This window comes from Cyanistes caeruleus, chromosome 17 (genome assembly GCF_971803275.1).
Source record: "Cyanistes caeruleus chromosome 17, bCyaCae1.hap1.1, whole genome shotgun sequence".
NCBI lineage: Eukaryota > Metazoa > Chordata > Aves > Passeriformes > Paridae > Cyanistes > Cyanistes caeruleus.
Genome location: NC_141717.1, coordinates 10,424,154 through 10,445,421, shown reverse-complemented (window position 1 = coordinate 10,445,421; position 21,268 = coordinate 10,424,154). Strand labels below are relative to the sequence as shown.

Sequence of the window (21,268 nt, the reverse complement as noted above, 5' to 3'; positions counted from 1 at the left end):
TCTTAAACCTAACATCAGGTCATTCATGCAAGTATTTAATTTTGTTTACATGGTTTTTCCTTTTCAGTAAATTTATTGTTTTGACAGTTTCATAAATCAGACACTTCAAAAAGTGTTTTTATTAATATGCCCTGAAAAAGACCATGACATTTACAAAGACAAAAGTTACACTTTCATTAATTTAATAATTATTGCTGCCACCAGATACTTAGAGAACCTTTTTTATCACTAGGATAAAATAAAAGGTATTTCAACAAACTACATATAACCAGCTAGTTTTAGAGATTTTTTGATTGCATACAAATACTCCATCAACTGCAGTTACAGCACCGTGTGGGAAACGGGGTATAAGTTTTCAAAAATGTCCTTGCAGACCAAGAATTCAAAATATTTGTTATTTCTAAACTTTAAAAAAATACAAGAGCTTTACTTCATGAAAATCAGATCAACACTTCAGTTAGAATAAATTCCAAGAAAGTTTTTTAAAAGTCCTGAATAATGATATCTCAAAATGGACCCACATTGAACTGATTAAATCAGCGTAATAAAACATTGAAATATCCCTTAAAAAAGCTGAATTTGCCTTAAATGAGGCTAGCAGCACCATAAACAAAGATCCAGGAATTATCCCAAGAAAAAGAGCCCTAAGAAGGTGAAGAAATTGCTTTAAGAATGGGCAAACAGCTACTTTAGCAGGAAAGAGTTCAAAGTCTCCCCAGCAGGGTTATGACCGTGGGGGCTGCCCATAAAAACGCTCTGTGTGCAGGACCAGCACACCCTCCCCGGATGGGGCACAGAGCTGCACACAGCCTCAGCCCATGCAGCAGCAGCAATCTGGTTCAGCTGGCTGTTACTCTGGCCTTCCACTCCCACCCAAACCTTCCTAGATCATTCCTTGGTCGGTTTCTGAGCACAGGATCTTTGGAGAGGACTCATGAGAAGGTTTAAAGGGTAAGAAAGCAGGACCCTTGCTTTTTTTAATAACAAACTTTCAGCCTTGAAACCACCTCGCTACTTTACACTAAAGCCCTTGGGAGAAGATGCTCAAGTAGTTCATTTATAGAATCGAGAAGAATGAAAAAATAAAATAAAAAAAAATCCAGAGTGCAGAAAAGATCTCACAAACATTTATCTCCAATAGTGCCTTCTCCACCTGTGTTTGACAGAGGGTCCTGGAAGTTTTTGAGTCTGCCTGGAGCAGCAAGTGTAGTGAGGTAGATGTTAGCAATGCCTTTTTACAGCAGAACCATCTGCAGGGTGCCAGTGCAGACCCAGTGAGAGGAGAACAGCTTTAGAGCAGCTGGGACACCTTGCCCATGGGCATAGAGTACTTATCACCCTAAAAACCACAGCGTTTTCCTGCTGAAATAAAATTATTGTCGCTACTTTAGCGATCAGGAATAGAAACAGCAGCATGTGGGAAGCGGCGAAAGCCCAGAGCTGCACGTTTGTGCCAGGCAATGAGGCAGCACCATAATCACAGAATCATCTTCCCATAGCCTGCAGCCTCAGCCCCACGGTGCTGGAGCTGCTCCTTTAACCTGCACCAGAAGGATTTACACAGACACACCCCAGCATGGTTCTCTTGCTATAACAAATGCACTAAAACTTCCTCCTGCTCTCCACTGACTCGGGCGTTTATCCCAGACAAAGACACATAGATCAAAATCCTGTAAAACCCATAAGACTACGGATAGCAGGCACCATACCCATATAATTCTTCATAAGTAGCAGAGCTGCCAAATCCTACCTAGCACAGTTCCAGCACTGCTCTGAGATTAGCATGAGGCTGAGATGCATCTGCATTTTATTCAATTCCTGTTTTTAAAAACCAAACCATACAGAAATCTTTTTCTACCTTTATTAAATCAAACGTACATGCAGGGAAAATAAAAGTACAGATGCATCATTTGAATACACAAATACAGTTTCCACAGAAAACTGTGAATCAGGTTTCTTCTGCTGTTATAATTTACAATTACTTATCACGTTAGCTCCTAATTGTCTTTTCAGAGTGCACTCAATTACAAAATTAGAATGCTTATCTTCCTGTAACAGCCACCTTCTAGACAGATCCACAGAAAATGTGCAAATTGACTAGAAGAATATTTTTCCTTATACTGTTCCTGTTCACCAAAATGTTGTCCTAAATCCAAGCTTAAGTATGTTTTTGTTTTTCTGCTAAAAAAAGCAAACCAGCTGCTGTCTGGAAGTGGCTTATTAGCCATTTGCTTAGACAGAGACCAGGTAGTGTCATGGATCAATTCTTTTACACAAAATCATAATTTTGTCTTGTTTTTTTAAGACTGACTTTTGGCAGTAAGACATTTTCAATATCCCCTTTTCGTACCGACAGCAGTCATTCACTCCAAATAACGGAGGAAGAAACAAACATTTACTATTTCCCCATCTCTTTTAAAAAGCAGGGGGAAATTCTCAATGTTTTGTTCAACCCCCTTGTTTTATGGATGTGGTCATCCACTTCAAAAGGGCTGAAACAATCAGCAGAAATCACTCCCTGCTTTGACTGAAGCATTAATAGATACTCCTCACATACCATTGACTCATGCTGAGCAGGAGGGTAAAACAAAAGCACACCAAAATCCTCTCCATCTTTTGAAGGAGGCTGTTTTCCCCAGCTAATCAAACAGGATGAAATGCAGAGCTGAGGCTGCCAAGGCCCAGAGCTGGATACTTTGCAGCTTTAAATGCGTCTCAGACACACTGGATGTATTGTGATCGAGAAAATAAAACCTGAGCACCTTTCAAAGTCTGCCAGGATCAAATCTATGTTTCATCCAAAGCAGGAAAACTTTGACATCCTACAAATTCAAGTGGTAATAGCCTGTGAAAAAGGACAGTTAAATATTAATGCCTGTACAAATAACCAGCCTCATTCATTTGGAGTGCCATTTATTTCCCTCTTCCATGCTCTCCTGAATGTATTTGCATTTTCTTCTTAGAGGAGACCTAAGTAAGGCTTTCCACCCTCACTCATAAAATATCTCACTCCAGCCTGGTTTTCCACGTCTCTCCACTGACATACACGTGAGCAGCCAGGCACGAGGGGCTGAGTGCCAGCACTGCCTCAGAGCTATGGAAAAGGAATGTGCACACACCTGCAGATTTGCACATCAGTGTTAGTCTCCCTGATGTGGGAGCCCCTGTTTCTGGCTCAGACTCTGTCTGGACACAGCTCCCCAAGGAGAGATCCTCACTGCCCTCCAACACGGACTCAAGGCTGAACACATCCCTGCTCCAGCTGGACAAACAGTGCTTAGCTGTGGACCTGAGGCTCCACCACCGCTGCTTGAAGGCTTCCTGGGATTCTCTTACTGGACTTGATGGTTTTAACAGCGAGGAAATGGTGGAAAGGGGTTTTTAGGATGGTACACTTGGATAAGCAGCATTATTCTGTCAGTCTGGCTCTGTGTGTTGCAAGAAAGGCATTGGAAAGACACATGGAGCAGACAGCAGAACTGCAACTCTAAATGACGAGAAATACATTGGAAAGGAGGTAAAATTCTACAGTTTCAAGTGAGTCAAATTTTTAGTAGCTTTCAGATATGAACAGAAGTCCCTAGGAAAGCCCAGGGTTGTGTTTGGGTAGCCCTTCATTAACATGCATTTAATCCACTTTCCAGCCTTTACTTTCCATGACATTTTTGCCATTTTGTAAAGGTAGCTGCATAATTTTGCATACATTTAAGGGAAATGGTCAATCATTATTAATTCCATTGGTATTCTCAGTGCTAACAGTAACCATTATTAACCTATTTGACAATATTGCAGGTTCCTTTAGTATTAATGTGATTGTAATATGTAAATCCATAGGAATTCAATTGTAAATTACCATTATTCAATGTACTTAGCTTCAATGCATAATTCTGCAATTTGTGCAGAAGGAAATTACATGTTGATTCATAAGACATAACTTTTCAGGGCTTCATAAAACCAAATGTGAACAATTTGTACCTATAATTATATTAAAATGTAAGTGAAATATATAATGCAGCTACATTAAAGGAAATATACTGTTTATATCCTTAGCCATGTTGCTTAGAGGAAAATGCTTCATATTAAACTAGCTCTTTGCATCAGCTACTCACGTAACACAGATTTACTTATAAGCCAGCAGGATGCCAACAGGAGTAAAGGCCTTAATCTAAAGAATATTAAAGAGGAAGTTTTGACAATTTGAGTTTTAAACATATTACTTTTCAATCTAACATAAAAACCTTCAAGGGCCTGTTCCAAAGTCAGTCCCTGGCTTCAGGGTACATTGGATGACATCCTGGCAAAATCCTTCCCTTGTGGGGAAGTCATACAAGGAGCAGCTGAGGCCACTTGGTCTGTCCAGCCTGGGGCAGACTGAGGTCAGAGCTCTCCTGGGGCTGCAGCTCCAATCTCTGCTCCCATGACAGAACCCAAGGGAATGGCTGGAGCCGTGCCAGGGAAGGTCAGGCTGCAGATTGGGAAAAAATTCTTCCCCTAGAGAGTGTTTGGGCACTGGGAAAGGCTCCCCAGGGCAATGGTGACAGCACCAGCCTGACAGAGCTCAAGAAGCATTTGGACAATGCTCTCAGGGACAGGGTGGGATTGTTCGGGTGCCTGTGCAGGGCCAGGTGTTGGACTCCATGATTCTCATGAGTCCCCTTCCAGCTCAGGATGTTCTGTGATTTACACAGACAACATAGCCTTCTAAAAAGTCCAAGGGTCTTCACCAGTCCAGATCCAGGACCTCAAAGAAGTAGAACAATTTGAACCCACTCTCACCCTGAAGAGAGAACTTGCTCCACTCACTAAAGAGCTGATCCCATTATTTCTGTGGGCTTTTTATGAAGCTACTGGAGGAAGTCAGACAATACGCAGCATCAAAATGTCAATCATGTTCAAGCAAGATTTCATTCTCTGCTCTCAGGAGTGTCATTGAGTTCAAACAGAGCTCTGTGAAATGATCAGAATTTTATCTACATGCTTTAAAGGGAGTGATCTTTTCAAGTTATTCACTTGAGTAATTTCATTGATGTTTAAATTTAATGGAATTGCGCACATATACATTGGAGGTTTGCAAGTTAGTAGTCAGTAAAAAAAAAATCCAAACTTTTATCAATGAAGTTCAGATAAGAACTTTAGAAAAGAAAAAATTTTGCTCCAGGCTGTGCAGTAACATAAAATTGGGCTGAAAATTTCATGAGAAGAGGCTTTTATGGTCTGCTCACTTTAGCCAGAAATATTGCAAGAACAAATTCTGATGATGAAGACTAGAGCTGTGAACTTAATATTCTGCTCTTTTGGGCACAAGGTTCATTTGAAATTCTAGAAATAGAGGGAATTAAAAGGAAGATATTCTTGGATTTATCACCTCAGGATTTTTTAGGGCCAACTCATGAACCCATTCCAGATGGAAGTTAAATTTGCATCTGTCAATAACCAAGTTTCAGAACATGGAATTAGTTCTCAGTTAAATAATCTTTGAGCCAAGGAGGCCTGATCAACCTCTTAACATAAAAACACCAGTTTCATAGCTGGTTAGCAATTTCTTCCTCTTCCTGGAATTCATTCCATTCCTCGTGGTGTTTTTTCAAGCTCTCATCTGTAGTTTTACTCACTAAAATGGAGTACACAAGTGGTGCATCTCTGATAATACATGCAACAGACCCTTGCCATCAAGGCTGAGGTCCACAGGTGTTGGGACAGTCATGTTATAACCAGTCTGGGGAGGAGAGCACATCCCAAAATTGCTGTGCACACCCTGAGCCAGTCCTGCAGGGCTGGAATAACGTCACAGCTCTCGTTCCTTCTATCCTCCTGCTGGCACTGTGTGCACATGGATCAATATCTCCATCCTACAGGTGACACAAATCCATGTTCTACCTTCCTGTCTCTGCATCCAGCCCAGTGATTAAAAGAGAGCAGGGACTAGGTGATCTCATTACACAAAAAGGATATAATTGGGCTCAGTACATTCCTAAATTAATCTGGCGTTTCAGGGTAGCATTCCTTGTGCTGCAGCAGATATTCAGCACCCTCACATCTATCAGTACAATTGTAGCAAATGCCAAAGTGTACTTTGCCTTATCTGCAGCAATATTCTGCTTTAGCCTTCCCTCTTCTTTTAATGACTGCAGGGACATCAGGTGTTCTTCAACCTTTATAGCCAACAAAGCACCAAGTCCACAATTGGCTCAAAACCTTTCTCTTGTGCCTGCAGCTACAGCTGTCCAAGGGAGATTTTCGTCATTTTGGACTCAAGTTCTTTGAATTATTGATGGCAAAGACAGTCATACAATATTTAGTAGATTTAGCTACCTCCAGACTGTGTAAAGTTTTAATCCTTCCTCCTCCATTTATAGCACACAGACGCACACAGACAAGAAAAACCAAGCAGCTTAACATTTCTTTAGCTGCAAACTGTGTCTATTATTTGGCATTGCTGCAGCCTTAAAGAGCGAGCACAGAGCTGTGTAACAGAGCTTCCTTAGGAAAAATATGTGCTGAAGTTTGCTACCTACAGAACAGAACATTTGACATGTCTAGGAAACAGAAGGGTAAGAAATTCCCCAGAGAGAGAGTGGGACGGATGATGCACTGGCTTCCATGTTTCTGCTGATCACCTTTTGATATCACATTGCTTTAGCTGTAGGACTGAGAGCAGCATCCCTCAAAATGAAGAGGAAAAGGGGACATGTTAAAGCTCAGTGAGTTCTCTGTGAGAGTGTTAGAAAACTGGAAGCAGAATTAGGCTGGATTGTAGATTATTCGACACGCACATTTTGCCACAGGGAATAATCTTCCCGTATAACTATCAGCTCTTTTGGTTTTCACTTCAATAGCCCCACTGGGAGGCTTTTAACATTGACTTCTGCCCCTCTGCAAAAAGCAGTGCAAAGCTGGAGCAGGGATGGCTGTTTGAGCCTGTTCCCACTGACGTTAATGGTAAGCCCCACATTGCTTGCTCATGTCAATAGTTTTAAAATAAGGATCAGCCAGTGTTAAATACTGATCACTGTGTAAACTTGAGAAAAATGTTAACATTCACGGGAAGCCAAGAGTAATGTTTGTTTCTTCTACCCTATTAGGTTGCCCTTTCAACTTTCAGAATTTGTATTCACTGTTTATCTTTCTGGCTCAGCTAAAGCCTTCCTTTCCTGTTGCTTGGGAGAAATTCATGTCACAAATTATCCTTACCTTCTTCTTTCCCCCATCTTTACCCATTCCTATTGTAAGTATAATTGAAAAGAAAAAGGAAAAAAGCAAAGCCAGGGCTCAGGAGTTGATAGATTTTACAGAATGATCCAGCTGGTCTTTTCAGCACAGGCTGCAGCTATCAAGCCCACAAATCACACAATTCAGCTGAGGAGCACTACCCCCAAATCTTCCCCCCGTGTTAGGCCCACTTGGTTTTAAAAGGCCCAGATTTGATCATCTGAAATGGGCCAGCAAGCTATAGTCAGAGACAAGGACTCTTCCCTCCTACTGCAAATCCATGAACTCCCTTTCTACAGCAGCAGGGGTGGTCAGAGCCCATCTCCTGCCAAACATCTTCTGAAGGAAATATTACTGGAAGGGCCTTTGAGGCTGAAAAGACAAAGGAAATGATCAAATGAAAAAACATCAAGGTCCTGATCTAGAAGACAGAAGCTGCTCTTGAACAAGAGTGAGACAGAAAAAATCATTTGCACCAGATTCATAACAAAAGGATGTTCAGGTGTGACCTACCTCTGGCAATGCCTATCCAAGTAAAGGAAACAAGCTGAATATGAGAACCCAACAACAAAGTGTGGAAAAAGTTAAAGTAGAAACCAAATTAATTTGGTTTACAGCTCTGCCAGGCTAAATTCAGCCATAACTGTGTACTTTTACAAATAAAAGACAATATAAAGGACAAAAAAGAGGGCTAAATTCATGCATGCATATGAATTAAATTGCTTCAGTGGCTCTTTGCTTCATTGAAACCAGCTGGACACATGTCCTTGCTGAAGCAAGCAGTCCAGCTCACTCCCACCGCTCTTCCTATGGTTCAAACATGCATAATACATGTGCCTCTGACAGCTTCTCCCAGTCACAGAACTGTGTGTCCTCATTTATTAGGACACAGAGGTTTGAGCTGGGACTGGGAGTCAAAAGCCACAGGGTCCGTGGCTAATTACCCTGTTAAAACAGACCCAAGAGTCCAAAGGAAGATTAACTTCTCTGCTTGAAATGAAGATCTGCTTGTAATTATCTTCAGTGTTGTTTCCTACTTCACTTGTTCATCTCCCAGTATATTTTCAATTACATCCAAGAACTACAATAAAACACCATTTTATTGCTAAGCCAAGCACTCCAAAATTAAGAATTGCCAGAATTAGAACTGGCCATGCAACTTCAATTTGGCCTCACTGTATATATGAATGGTTCTAATTACATGATCACACAATATTTTATCCACAGGACCCTTGATTTATTTGCATTCTGAACACACTGCTGGAGACTTCAGAACTATTAAAAAAACAAACAAACAAACAGTTTTTATATACCAGCTCATACACAGTTCTGAAAACCAGAAAAAACTATTTTAAGACCGTATTTAACTTTATGTTTCTATATATTTGGGGAAATAAGTGTAACAGTTGTGGCTGCCACAAGATAGTCACCCACTGATGTGAAAGAGGGTTAGAGCAGATAATTGATACTGTTCTGGCACACACCTACAGACTGTACAGCATCACCTGATGAAGAACCATCTTGTGACAAGCTAGGAATTGGACTCTCTCCTTCATCTTCCAGCATAGGAGAGGGTTCCCCTGGAGCCATCCACACACCAAGACAAAGGGAGCAATTTCCTAATGTTGTCACTAGAATTGATTCAGCTCAGTGGTTATGCACAGCAGCTTCACACACTGTGCCCTGCCCGACAGCTCAGCAGAAAACCTGCAAGTTCCTCCAAGCCAGCTGCTCAGAAATGGAACCTGCAGTGCTTTTCCAGACTCTCTCAAAGACTCATGGAAGTGATCCTTGATACTATGATACTTATGCCCAAAAACCCTTTCATTGACCTGAGCAATAATTCTGGTGTGCAGACACTGCCCTGTGGTTTCTAACAACTCATCCATGTCACCTCCTGCAGGCTCGAGGGAGCTCCCTCTCTGTCCCCAGCCATGCCCCAAGCTGGAATCAACTACACATCTTCCCCTTTTGGGGGATTAGCTCTGGGCTGTCACAACCCTACTTAGACTGTGAAACCCTCTGTCACATCATGCTATACTGATAAAGCCTGATAAAATTGGTTACTGATAAAAATAGCTTATTTTTATTAAGTAACATTTTTAAGCCCTAACCATTTGATGTTTTTTTCTCATTTTAAGCCAGCGCATGCATTCATTGTAACAGCAAAAACATCAGAACCAAATTGCACATATATCATCTTTTGTTTTCCATGGGGACAGGTTGGACAGCTTGTATAATGACAATAAAAACCCTGAATGCAAGTTTCTCATCTAGAGGTAATCCAAATTTCAGCTGGATCAATTACCACTGGCCACAAGAATTTTCTTGCTTAACTGCAAAGGAGTCCACACTGTTCCCTCATCTGAAGAAAGTCTTGGGCAGATATTTATAACCTGTGGCACACTGTCTACGTGCCTGGGAGCTTCCCAGTTTGTTTTATTGGCATTGTTAAATACAGTTTTCTCTGTTCATGAAACAGCTAAAATAGATTCTCAGGAATATAAGTAAAGAGGGTAGAACTTGGTCATCTTTCCAGCCCACAAGTTGCTCATTTGCTCTTTATGTGGAGGAACACAAGATGTTTACAATGAAAACAGTGAAATTATACAGAAATTGCAACAAGGAACGTCAAGAGCAGCCACTGCTAATGAGGTAGGAATAGAAAGTTTTCCTAAGGTAACATCTAAACTGTTCTTATAAAATACATAAACTACTGTAAAACTGTATTCTTTAAGTATGCAATTTTTAAAAAGTATTTAAAGAGTTAAAAAAATACATTGAAAAGGTTGCAATGATGCAGACACAAAAGCCACAAAAGTTCCATACTCTATACTCAGATGACTTTGGATTCTTTGTTCTACTTTAGGTATATTATAAAATAAGTTTCATTCCATAATGCTCAAATAAGAGCTCCAAAATTCAGGAGAAAGTACAAGAGAGGCCAAAACAGATTTCCATTTGGATTCAATTCCAATTATATTCTTCTGGGCAGTTTCCTCCCTATTATTTTTAATTAGCTCCTCTGACACTGTAAATCATACACAATAGTAAGGGTAGTTTGGGTTTTTTGTTTTTTCCCTCTAAAAACTCCTCATTAAAAAACTCACCAAGTGTGATGAACACACTCTACTGACAACAGCTAAATATTCCCAGGGCTACGAACATGCTTCGGTTTTAGGAGAATGCAGGCAGACCAAGGAGAAATGAAAAGAAAAAAAGAGAAAAATAAAATAAAATCACAACTGACAGAAGCAAGAGGACATATTTCCAGGAACTTGTAGCTGCTCACCTGTAGCAGAGCATGGGGCCATATCCCACCCTTGCAAACCAGGGACTTGAATGGAGCCCCCTTTAATGACAGCTCTCTAAAAGGAAGCTGCTCCGCACCCTAAAGCAGGCAGGAAAGCTCTTTGCAGTAGAAACAAAGATGTGAAGGAGCACAGCAGCACTGGAAAGGCAGGTACTGGTCAGCCCACTCTTTCCTTTCACATTAGTGAACATTTTACCCTCTAGCACTACCCTAACGTTACTGTTCTGTTGCTGGGGTTCAGCGAAATTACTTCAGCACTTTTTGAGGCAAAACATATTTTCCTTTCTTTGGTTATTTAGTAAAGTGTGGCCCAAAACATGCCAACACAAGAATAGTTTTCAGGCTGGTCAAGCAAGCCCTGATGGGTGATTAAAAGTACAGCTGCATTTGGAACAGCAGGTGACTGGGAGGGAAGAGAGAAGTTCACATCCAATGGATTCTAAGCTTGAATGGTAGAGGCGTGATGAAAGAAAAATCTGATGTATTGTAATTATAAAATTATAACTTACAAGTGAGCACCTTCACTATACTACTCTTAACTAAAACATTGGCTAATTAATTACACTGCTACCAGATGAATAATGTTCAACTGCACTCCCTCCACACCTAGAGCACACGGCAGCTTGGGAATCATGTGAGGCTCTTTGATTGAATCAAACAAAGGTTAATGCCATCCTGAGGGAGTTTTCAGCACATTATCCATAGGATAAATGATTCTGAACAGGCACATGATTCTCCCACCTTATTTTACTGGCTGTCTTAGAGTAGATGACTAAAATAAATAGTTGTAAGAAGGAACTGTTCAGGTGAGACTATGCAGCATTCTATTTCTAACCAACCAGTGGCTGCTCTGACAAGAGCTGTTTTTCTCCTCCTTTCCCCACCAGCTTTTCCCTTTGTTTTGAGTCAGGCCACTTACTCTCTGTGGCTTCCAGCAGTAAAGATTTTGGACACTAAAGCAGAAGAAAGATTGGTATTCTTGTATTTTGAAAGTTAAGGACTGCTTAGCAAAAAGAAAAACAAAATCTACAACACTGATATAAAACTTCCCTGGAGGGAAGAATTAAGAGGGGAGTATGTTCTGATTCTCAAGACAGCAAGATTCTTAACCAGTCCCTCAATTTCTTTGTTAATTCGAGATTAAGGCAGGATTGATATTACAGACAGCACTGGATACAGAGTTTTGAGTAATGAGCTATACTTTGTTTCCCCCGTTTCATTTCTGGAACCCTCTGTATTTCAGACACTCATTATTCCATGTACTGAGACATTGGCAAGGCTGGCAGACCAACTCCCTGGCTGTTTTGTACCTAGAATTAAGTCATTGAATTTACATCACAAAGAATAAATGTGTTTTAAACAGTTTAATTCCTTCCCTCACTTAAGCAGCAGACAGCATGAGAAGCACCCACTGCAGCTCCTTCAATTGTTTGTGAAGACTGGAAAGGGAAAAAACATAAATTCACTAATTAACAGAGAAGCAGCAATACGTGGAATCTGGCCTCCGCTGCAGCCAATGGGATTTCTGCCAGCCGAGTGCACCCACCGAGTTCAACAATAGTTGCTGGAAAAAAATGTTAATGGCTCCATTAGGAGTCTGGAGTGAGAAAACAAAGTCACTTGGCAGTTGGCTATAGTGGAACAGGATGATACATCAGTGAAACAGAGAACATTTACCTGGCATAGGATGTTTTGGAAAAATAACTCTGCCATCAGTGTGAAGGTACAGTAAAGGTTAGTTTACCTTCATAGTCTTACTGTTTCAGAAAACATTTGGCAGGAAAAATCAGAGTTTAACTGTGGGACTAAAGCTTTTAGATAAGCATTTCTTCTCTGTGTTTTTAGCTTTATACAAAGGGCAGCAGACAAAAAAACAACTCCAGATAAAGTCAGGGATCATCCTCAAGGGATACACTGTTCCACCAGCACATACCAAGGTGTGAGCCAACTTCCCTTTCTCCAATGTGCAGCCTCAGTCCCTGAAAACACCAAACTGTCAGCCCTGAATCCCTTTCCTCTTTATAGGGTTTTCCTACTCAGAAAGGCTTTTTCAGTTGTACCAGGTCTTATGGCAGTTCAATACCTCTTTACCAAATCCACAGATCCACCTACAGCAACAAAAAACACCCCCTGGCAGCTCAGGTGCCTTCTCACTGGTTTTTACACATGCCTGCAAATGTCTGGTTGGCTCTTCCTGGTTCTCAGTCCCTCCCTGCACAACATTAATTTACAACATTTACCTTAGTTTGGTGTCAAGATGTTGTTCTGAAGAAAATAATCTATCCAGCCACACCACAGGATACAAACAGGAAGACCAAGTGGTTGGATAAAACAATATGGCACATCCACAGACTTTTTCAGACACAAAATCTTCATAAGGCAATTCAATAGTAATGAAAAGAACCATGATTAATAATTTATTTTTTTAATGTTTACTGTTAGACATTTTATTTGTGTTTCTGCAAAAGCACCTGTTTTGTTTTAATATTTTGCCTCTGACAAGCTCCTTCATAAATATTTCTACTTTGTAATATAAAATATTTAAGCTCTTAATTAAACTGTCATTGAGGTTTTATGGCAATAAATGCATTGAAATAAATGACAGCATTTAACAAAATGTGCACATTTTTATAGAGATGATCACTGCTGATGTTCACAGCACACCATGAAGGATGGCAGTGTCTTCATGCTGCTCACAAGAAAGACTTTTTAATCACTGAGCTCTGAAGATTATTAGTTAAAAGCTGCTGATGGAAAAAGAAAGAGGTAAGAGTGGAGGAGGGAAAGGGATTGACTGAAATTCTGCACTGTGAATGTTCAAGCAGTTCTGAGTAGCAAAATGCTGCCTTGTATTACTCAGAAGGCCCTTCCTGTCTGACCTTGGATTTTTTCAAAATCAGAGCCCTGGTTCCTTGCATAGTTATGTTTAATCCATTTTAGAATTTGGAATTATATTTTTATGATCTACAAGGGCTCTGGAGAAGATAAATGTGATGGGGAATATTATTACACTACTGAAGTTCTTACCTATACATATAGAAATTTCTTCACATAAAGAAAAGACCCAAGATTTTTTAGAAAGGCCTTTAAAAAAGACAATATTTTCATATCATATCATTTATATACTGAAATTACTGATCAGGAAGGTTTCTTTGAGGGGGACCAGCTGTCAGATATAAGTGCATGTTAGAAGGAACAAGGTAACCTCACAGCAATTCAAAGACAACTCTTTGGAGCTGAAGCACTGACCTTTGTATAAATTAAAAATGAGATTTTGCTTTCATTTAAAGGTGTTCTATTTTTGAAACATACATGAGAACTCTATAGAGTGAAATTGGTTATGAATAGCTAAACTTTATGGATGGATAAAGAAAAAAAGCAGATGCCATTTATACTTCTCAGGAAAACACAAAGGGACAATAAATGGTCCTGCATCCCTAGGAATTCTTACTTCTGCTCTTCCAGCAGCAAGAGACTGCTGCAATGTTGTGCAAATATCAGGGAGACTGGAGCTGCACTGCAGCTGGGGAGGTGCTGGAAGTTTGCACTCTGAAAATTTTCAAGCTATATTATAACCAAATAGAGAAAAAACTGCTCCCCACCCCACAGCACTCCTGGGACCATCCATCATAAAGCAGATTAGAAACCTTTAACCTTATGTTCCAGCCAGTCTAAATACTTCCTAAGGCCATTTTATGTTGCTCTGTTTTATTCAATGGCAAGGTAATTAACAGCAAGGACAGGTACACACATGATCCTTTTTCTAATTCACACACTGCCCTGGAGACTGATGCCATAAACACCTCCTGTAAAGAATTAAGTGCCTTTGACTCCTCTGGTGCCATGGAGCATTCAGGCTCTGTGAGTGATGGCAGGTGCTCCCCAGCCTCTGCGTCCCAAGGGCAAGGGTGTGATGGGAGAGCTGCTAAAGCTATTCCCAATCTCCATTGGACACCTGGTAATTTGCAGTTATTTTCATCACTCTGCCTTTGTTTGGGGAACAGGGAAGACAGTGCTTTGAATCCAAAAGTACGGATGTGAAAGCAAGTCAAGTCTCTGTTACAGCTACATCAAGCCTGAGCCATTCAGAACAGCACCTAGACTGTGGGTAGAGACCTCATGAAGTGCAGCTGCCAGAGGCACCTTGTGTTCACTTGAGATAAATCTCACTGAAATATCCCAAAAAATTACAATTGGCCAGTGCTGCACAGTCCACTCCAGGATTGTTCTTCCAGCTGTGTGAGGGCAGTGTGTTCCTGAAGGTACAGCTGCTCTGTGTGACAGCACAGCCCAGACTGAAGAAAAATATAGGGAAATTAGTATTGAATTTAAATCTAATAAACATGGTCATAAATCAACCATTTATTTCCTAACAGACGTTGAGGTTAAAGAACAAACCTCCAACTGCACGAGTTTATCCTGCTCTCTTCCCACAGAGGCAGAGGAAAGCACTCACTCTCTTCTGGAATGTGGCCTTTTACATCTTTTCTCTCCCATACAGCAACTTAAACCTGCTTTAAATGCAGTGCCAGAAAATATGTGCAAGTCGGTGCCACAAGGTGATAAAATCTCATCCTTGTCAGGCCTAAAGTCAGGAAGTATTGTCAGGACACTCTTGAAGGAACAAGGTTGTCTTAGGAGACCAGAATTGAACATGTTCCAGCAGCAGGACTAATTAAGGCTGATGTTAATCTAGGCAGAATCCCCACAGTTACTAAAGTTTATTTACTCTTAATTCCTCAAAAGTTTCACTGAAAATCAAGATCCAAATAATTGTTTGGAAGTCCATGAAATCACAATGACATTAGGGAAAGAACTCAGCCCACACTGAATTAGGCGTTAGCATTTCTGGTTAACATTCAAGCAATAATCCTCCTCGTCTGACCTTCACTCACGCCCACTGATTTGTTCCAACACTCACAGTTACACTTTTCTTTGTTGGGAAAAAGAAACAAACAAAAAAGAAGAAAGTTGAAAAGGCAACCCTCTCCAGTTCTACTTTTATATGAAAATCTCTCTCACCAGCTGGTTCCCACTTGCTGCTTCGGATGGCTGCAGTGTGGTACACTAATGTCCATCTTGGAAACACAAGATATTTAGATCCCTTCAGGATTTAAGGGGAGCTCAGCTGGGTCAGGGTAAAGGTTGAAGTAATCTTCCAAAGCCCTTTTAAAGATTAGATATTTGTCTTCTCTCATGCTCTGCAGATAACCACAGCACAGTGACAGGAAAACCAGAACATGCTTGGCTGAACTCATGAATAAGGACAGCGTTATCTGGATGATCTTGCTCCCTTTTCTCTCCATGCTGAGAGGGAAGGACACCACAACAGACATAAAGAGATAAAATACTCCAACATTTCATACAGCATAACAGCTTTTTATTTTAATCAGTGACTGTCCCTGGGCTGTAAATCCATAAGGTGTGTACACAGGCCTGGCAGGAGCTTTGCTGTTCAGACAGGCCTGAGGCTGCAGACAGAAGCGTTTCCCAGCCCCACCACAAACTGCCTGTGTGATGGATGAAACATTTAACGAGGGTCTTTCAGCTCCACAAGGTTCAAGCAATGCTTCTCACCCCTTTAATACCTAAAAGATTTCAAACTCCAGCACAGGGACATCTTTCTTTGGGTTTGTACAGTAACAAACACGATGGGCCTCTGACACAGCCAGGGTTTGGTAACTCAGTATTTAATGTCCACTGCAGGACTAGGTGTTTAGACATCTAAATCAACAACCAGATTTTCTAAGGTGAGAAACAGCAAACAACTTCCCTGGCTTTTAACATTCAGTGGGGTACATCACGTCCAAAGACAACCAGCAGGACTGAAATTGCAGCCTGGGCCAGGAGGTAGAAACATTGCTACATCTGGGGATTATTTACTTCTACTCCTGCATGACAGCAAGTGACTCACTCAGTTGAAAACATTGAACTCCCACAGATTTTATTAATTTAACAATCTCACATACATTAGGATTTTTTCTCTGCCTCAGTTATCTGAAAATTACCAACACAAAAACTGGAGATAAAAAGAGGTTGGCAACCATTAAAATTGGCATCAAAATGCATTGTCTAAGAGGAAAAAAACAACATAAAATGGAAGCCAGGGAAGCTTGCTCTCCTCATAGTTTTTATGAAACAGAATGAACAGACCATGCTGTCTTAAGTGAGGCATTATCTTACACCGTTTCGCATGGGTTATGATTGTGATTTTAAAATAATGTATTAGGTACTGCTAATACTTAATAATTTCAGTGGGTAGGAAATATTTTTACTGTTTCCTGTGATTTTACTTAGTGCTTCCCCCTGCTAGGCAGCAGAGTATGTGTAGGAGTTAACAGTTCCCAAAAATAAATATTTGCTTTTAATTAAATCCTTCCTCTGCACTTTGTTCAGGACTAGGCAGGATGAGGCCCTCAAAAACGCCTGTGCAGGCCATGCAGTGAGGAAGGAGGATTTATACCACGCAGCAGAGGGGATAAATCAAGTTCATGAAACATGTTATTTCCCACTGTGATGTTACACATACTGCTTTTGAGAAGCAGCAGGAGCTTTCCTTTCCCCATGCAACTGCTTTCAATATGTAAAATGGTTTAAAAGCCTGAGCAGGCACTAAGAATCTTTTAAGAAACTGATACTGTACAAGATTTTTAAGAGGAAAGTGGAAGAGGAGTATCTGGTAATAAAAATATCTCTTTGTTAGGTATGAGAACCTCATCTGCCAAAATTGTCTTTTGCTAGTCCTGCCACCAAGAAATACTCTTCCAGGTGTAACCTGTGGTACTCCAAAGTAGATATATCTCATCTTTGCTACAGATTTTCCTTCCAGGGAATCTGTTTCCTGAAATAAAAATGTCAGCTTAGTGATAGTGGGTGCTACTTATAGTGAGCACATTAACAGACCAATGCTATTCAAGCCATGCTCCCCTTCCTCAGGAGAGGGGGCAGAACCTCCTGCTGACCTCCAGAGGAGATCACCTTTCTGGTTTTGTAGATGAAGCTATCCTTTCTGCTTATTTAGTTTCCACTAGCTGAGCTTGCTGGGAAAAAGATCTTGTTCTTAAGATGTTTTGTGCTGTGAAGGTTCTAGAAAACAGCTGAATCTTCTCAGCTGCAATTTCCCTGTTTCACTTGGAGCATTCTTTGTGCAGAGATTTCCTAACAAACAGGACACAGGATGCAGCCTGGACAGCAGGCAGTCCCTTTGCTGGTGGCTGTGTTCTACTGCTTTTCTCAATTTTCCAGCCCTTCCACAGCAGTAACTCAGAATGCCAGACCCAGACAGGCAGCACACAAGGACCTTCCTGCACACTGTGCTAGACCAGGAGTGCTGACATCAAAGATCTCCAAGCCACAAGTCCAGGTGGGAGATTCCCTCAAAATGACAAAACCTCTCAAGAGCCTGATGAGCTTCTCGATCAGATTTGTTATATCTCTGCAATCATCTGCTCTTTTCATCTCAATATGATTTGTTTAAATAAACAACCAGCATGGCTTCAAGTGCCATTTCACCCAATACTTGTGCCTCTAGACAGATGAAGAGGCAGGAAAGAGAATAATAGAAAACTGATGAGGAGAGAAGAAAATAATAAATAAGACCAAAAGAAAGAATGAGCACCCTTAGGGCTCAAGTCAGCATCCAGCTGAGAGGTCTGTGGGTGCAGAAAAGATTATTTACACTGCACTATGAATTTTGAGAGTAATATTATATAAGCCTTCCAGCTTTAACAATTAAAGAGAAAAGTAATTATAAGAATTATCCAAATGTTAAATGGTTCAAAATTAACTGAAATATTTCTGTCTCCTGAATGGAATCTTTTGCAAGACCAAAACAAATTTCTAAAAGGTGGGGGGGAAGGAAAGTGGGGGGTTATGATTCATTTTAAAATGCAAATATTTTAATAGGTTTCTTTTAATATATATGTTAATGAGCTTCTAGATGAGACACAAACCACAGGCCAAGTAAGCAGATGTCTTGTCAACAAGGTCTAGAATTTAGAATCATTAGGGCTCTTTTAAGAAACATACTTACTCCAACATAAAACTGAAGCATATTATAATATTTCAAATTCACACTGCTCTGTGTGACATTTTTTCCTCATTAAAATGAAGAATGACACAGCTAGAGAGAGGCCCTTCTTCCCTGCTTTGTATTTGTAGTTCAAACGATGTCTCTAGCAAATTGTCCCAGAGAGACAAAATATTAAGCACCTTGAGTGCTGTTCTGCATGCAATTAATTTCATAGCCTTTGGAAGTTTTTAATGTGTTGTGGTGACCAGTGAAATAATAATTAGTTGCTGTTCATTGTTCCCATCCTGTTCACTCTCTCTTTTCTGCAACCTGTCAAATCCTGTTTAACTCTGCTTGTTTTTCTAGGTGTCAGTTCTTTTACATTGTGCAGCTTTCATGATGAAATTCCTGATCTTCTTGTTCGCCCTTCAACTTTGAAAAGCAAAGAACCAGACAGATCTGAGAAAAGGAAACTCAGTGAAGGGTAACGAACACAGTGTCTCTGAATCCACAGCAAGTAAACTACAAATATGATCATTTAGTAAATATCATAAAACTTGGGTCTGGTTCCTGAGTTAATTACCTGTTGGACTGAGTCAATCTACTGAAACCAATAGAAGTTTTCCTACTGTCCTAAGAGAATTTCTATCAAACCTTAAATTAATCTGTTTTTAAACCAAATTCCTTTGGAGTGCACACACACATACATCCAAAGGCAACTTCCATCCTTTGATTCTTATAAGACAGTGAAATTTATACCAAAAAAGCAGTGCTCATATAGAATGTTTCTTGTGACATGGTTATTTGTCCTAAAATCTCCATAATTAAAAAGGAAGAGTGTCAAAAATACCCCCACTGGTACAAACAGGAATCTGCAACATGAAATGAAGTTTCAACACAGTGACTTTGACCAACAAAGTACTGTGAAGATATCCTGTATATTAACTAGTGGCAGAAAAAATCCCAAAACTGCAATGGAATTCTAACATGTTAAAGGGAAAATAAAGGGGGAAAGCACAGCACGTACTGGTTTCAATACTTTTTTTTTTCAAATTTAACATCTAGAAACACTGAAAATTTTCACTTCATTCCTCAGAAATTAATCTTAATTTTCCTGTAGTATTGATGATCTCTCAACAATAACAGAGCAATAGCAATGAGGCAGACGTATCACAGCTCTTATAAAGACCAAAGCAGTGCTTCCACAAGGCTTTAAGAACATTGCATCCCTTTCCCACCATTCATTTTTTACCTTCATATGGAAAAAAATAACTCCTTGTTTGTCAATTTGAAACACAAAAGCACATAGGGTTAGGTTTAGCTGCTGTATGGAACCATTTCACTGCTACAGAGCCCTGGAAGTCAAGATTCCATGTGGAGGTGTCCAAAGGGATACCTGCTCTGCCTTCCTATAGCAAAGGTTTTGTTATATAGTTAAATATTTTATGATAAACCTTCAGGAAAACATATACAAGTCATATTAAATATCAAATTGAATAAAAATGCAACAAATATCTAACCTAAAATCCTGCACAGAGGTCTTAAGCACCATAAATCCTCATTAATGAATTACTACCATTTTCCACTCCATTCTGATGAAGTTCATATTAAAATCACAAAACTTAGCATCCTTAACATGTTTAAAGGTTGCACATCTGCCATAGGTCCACAGAGGGATGAGACTGAGCTGAAATTCAGACTCAAAAGAGCTTGGGCCTGTTATCAAAGAGATGGAAATGAAAGAGCCAGGGCTACATTAGAAATTAAAGTCTCTTAGAATCTTTTCCTACACAATTTTCTCAGTTGCTGTGAAGCCCTTGATCTGATCCCACTCTTCCATTTTGGTGCTTATGAAAAATTGTGATGATGACCATGGCTAGGGTTTTCAAAGGAATACAACCTTACAGTGAGCACTGACATCCACTGCAACTGAAGTCTTTTTGTCTTGTGCCAGATCTTAAGATCTTTGTCTCTTTTTGATAGACAGGACTGGATTGCTGCTGTACAGGGTCACAGCAGCTCCTGTGTTTGGGTGCACATGAGACAAGACAGAGGTAGGTCATTATTTCAAGGGAAATGCAATGTTTTGGCCAAGTTCACACAAGGCAAGGTATTTACAAAGAGCTTTCTTCTCGACTCTCTTGCATCCCAATCTATTTTGTTGATTCCAACTGAAATAACAGATCAATTTTGGGTAGAGGGAGGGAAATTATAAGAACAAACCATTGCAATATTTAGGCTGAAAATTGGAAGAGTATCTAGAAGGAAGATTCAGAGTGACCAATATCAGCAATTGGAGGAAAAGAATTTGACTTCAGAACTGTGTGTAAAAATTAGACCTTTGTTTCAACAAACACTGGAACTTTTAGCCATGTTTCAATAAACTGTTCATAGCTTCACAAAACTGAAGTGCTACTTTTAATGAAATGCCTTAAAGCTTAAAAAAAATGTTTTCCCCCATGCAACTCAGCCAAAATAATTTTGAAATAATTTTTGTTTTCCCCCAAGCTGCTTTTTTTGATGAATAAATGATAAAATATGACTGAAAGGAACAGACATACCCATAAATCAGGCATGTTGGTTTCAACACAACTGAAAGGTCTTTGAATTCTTCAAAAATCTACTACAGACAATAGCCTGTCTGGACTTCAAGTGCAATTCAGAGAGATAAAAATAAAAAAGAAGGGGGTCAGAAGAGAGAAAAAAAAATAACCCTGTCTGTTTGAAAAACTTAC

General features: G+C 40.0%; 1 long non-coding RNA gene across 2 annotated transcripts; it reads left to right on the top strand.

Annotated features, from left to right (window-relative positions):
* Nucleotides 1–1,039: 1,039 nt before the first annotated feature.
* On the top strand, nt 1,040–20,937 carry LOC111936051 (uncharacterized). 2 transcript variants are annotated; one of them, XR_002868006.2, is made up of 3 exons: nt 1,040–16,079; nt 17,768–17,885; nt 18,900–20,937. It is a non-coding gene; the product is annotated as an uncharacterized LOC111936051 (long non-coding RNA). The 2 variants fall into 2 exon arrangements; XR_002868005.2 differs by having other exon boundaries at nt 1,040–16,272.
* Nucleotides 20,938–21,268: the final 331 nt, after the last annotated feature.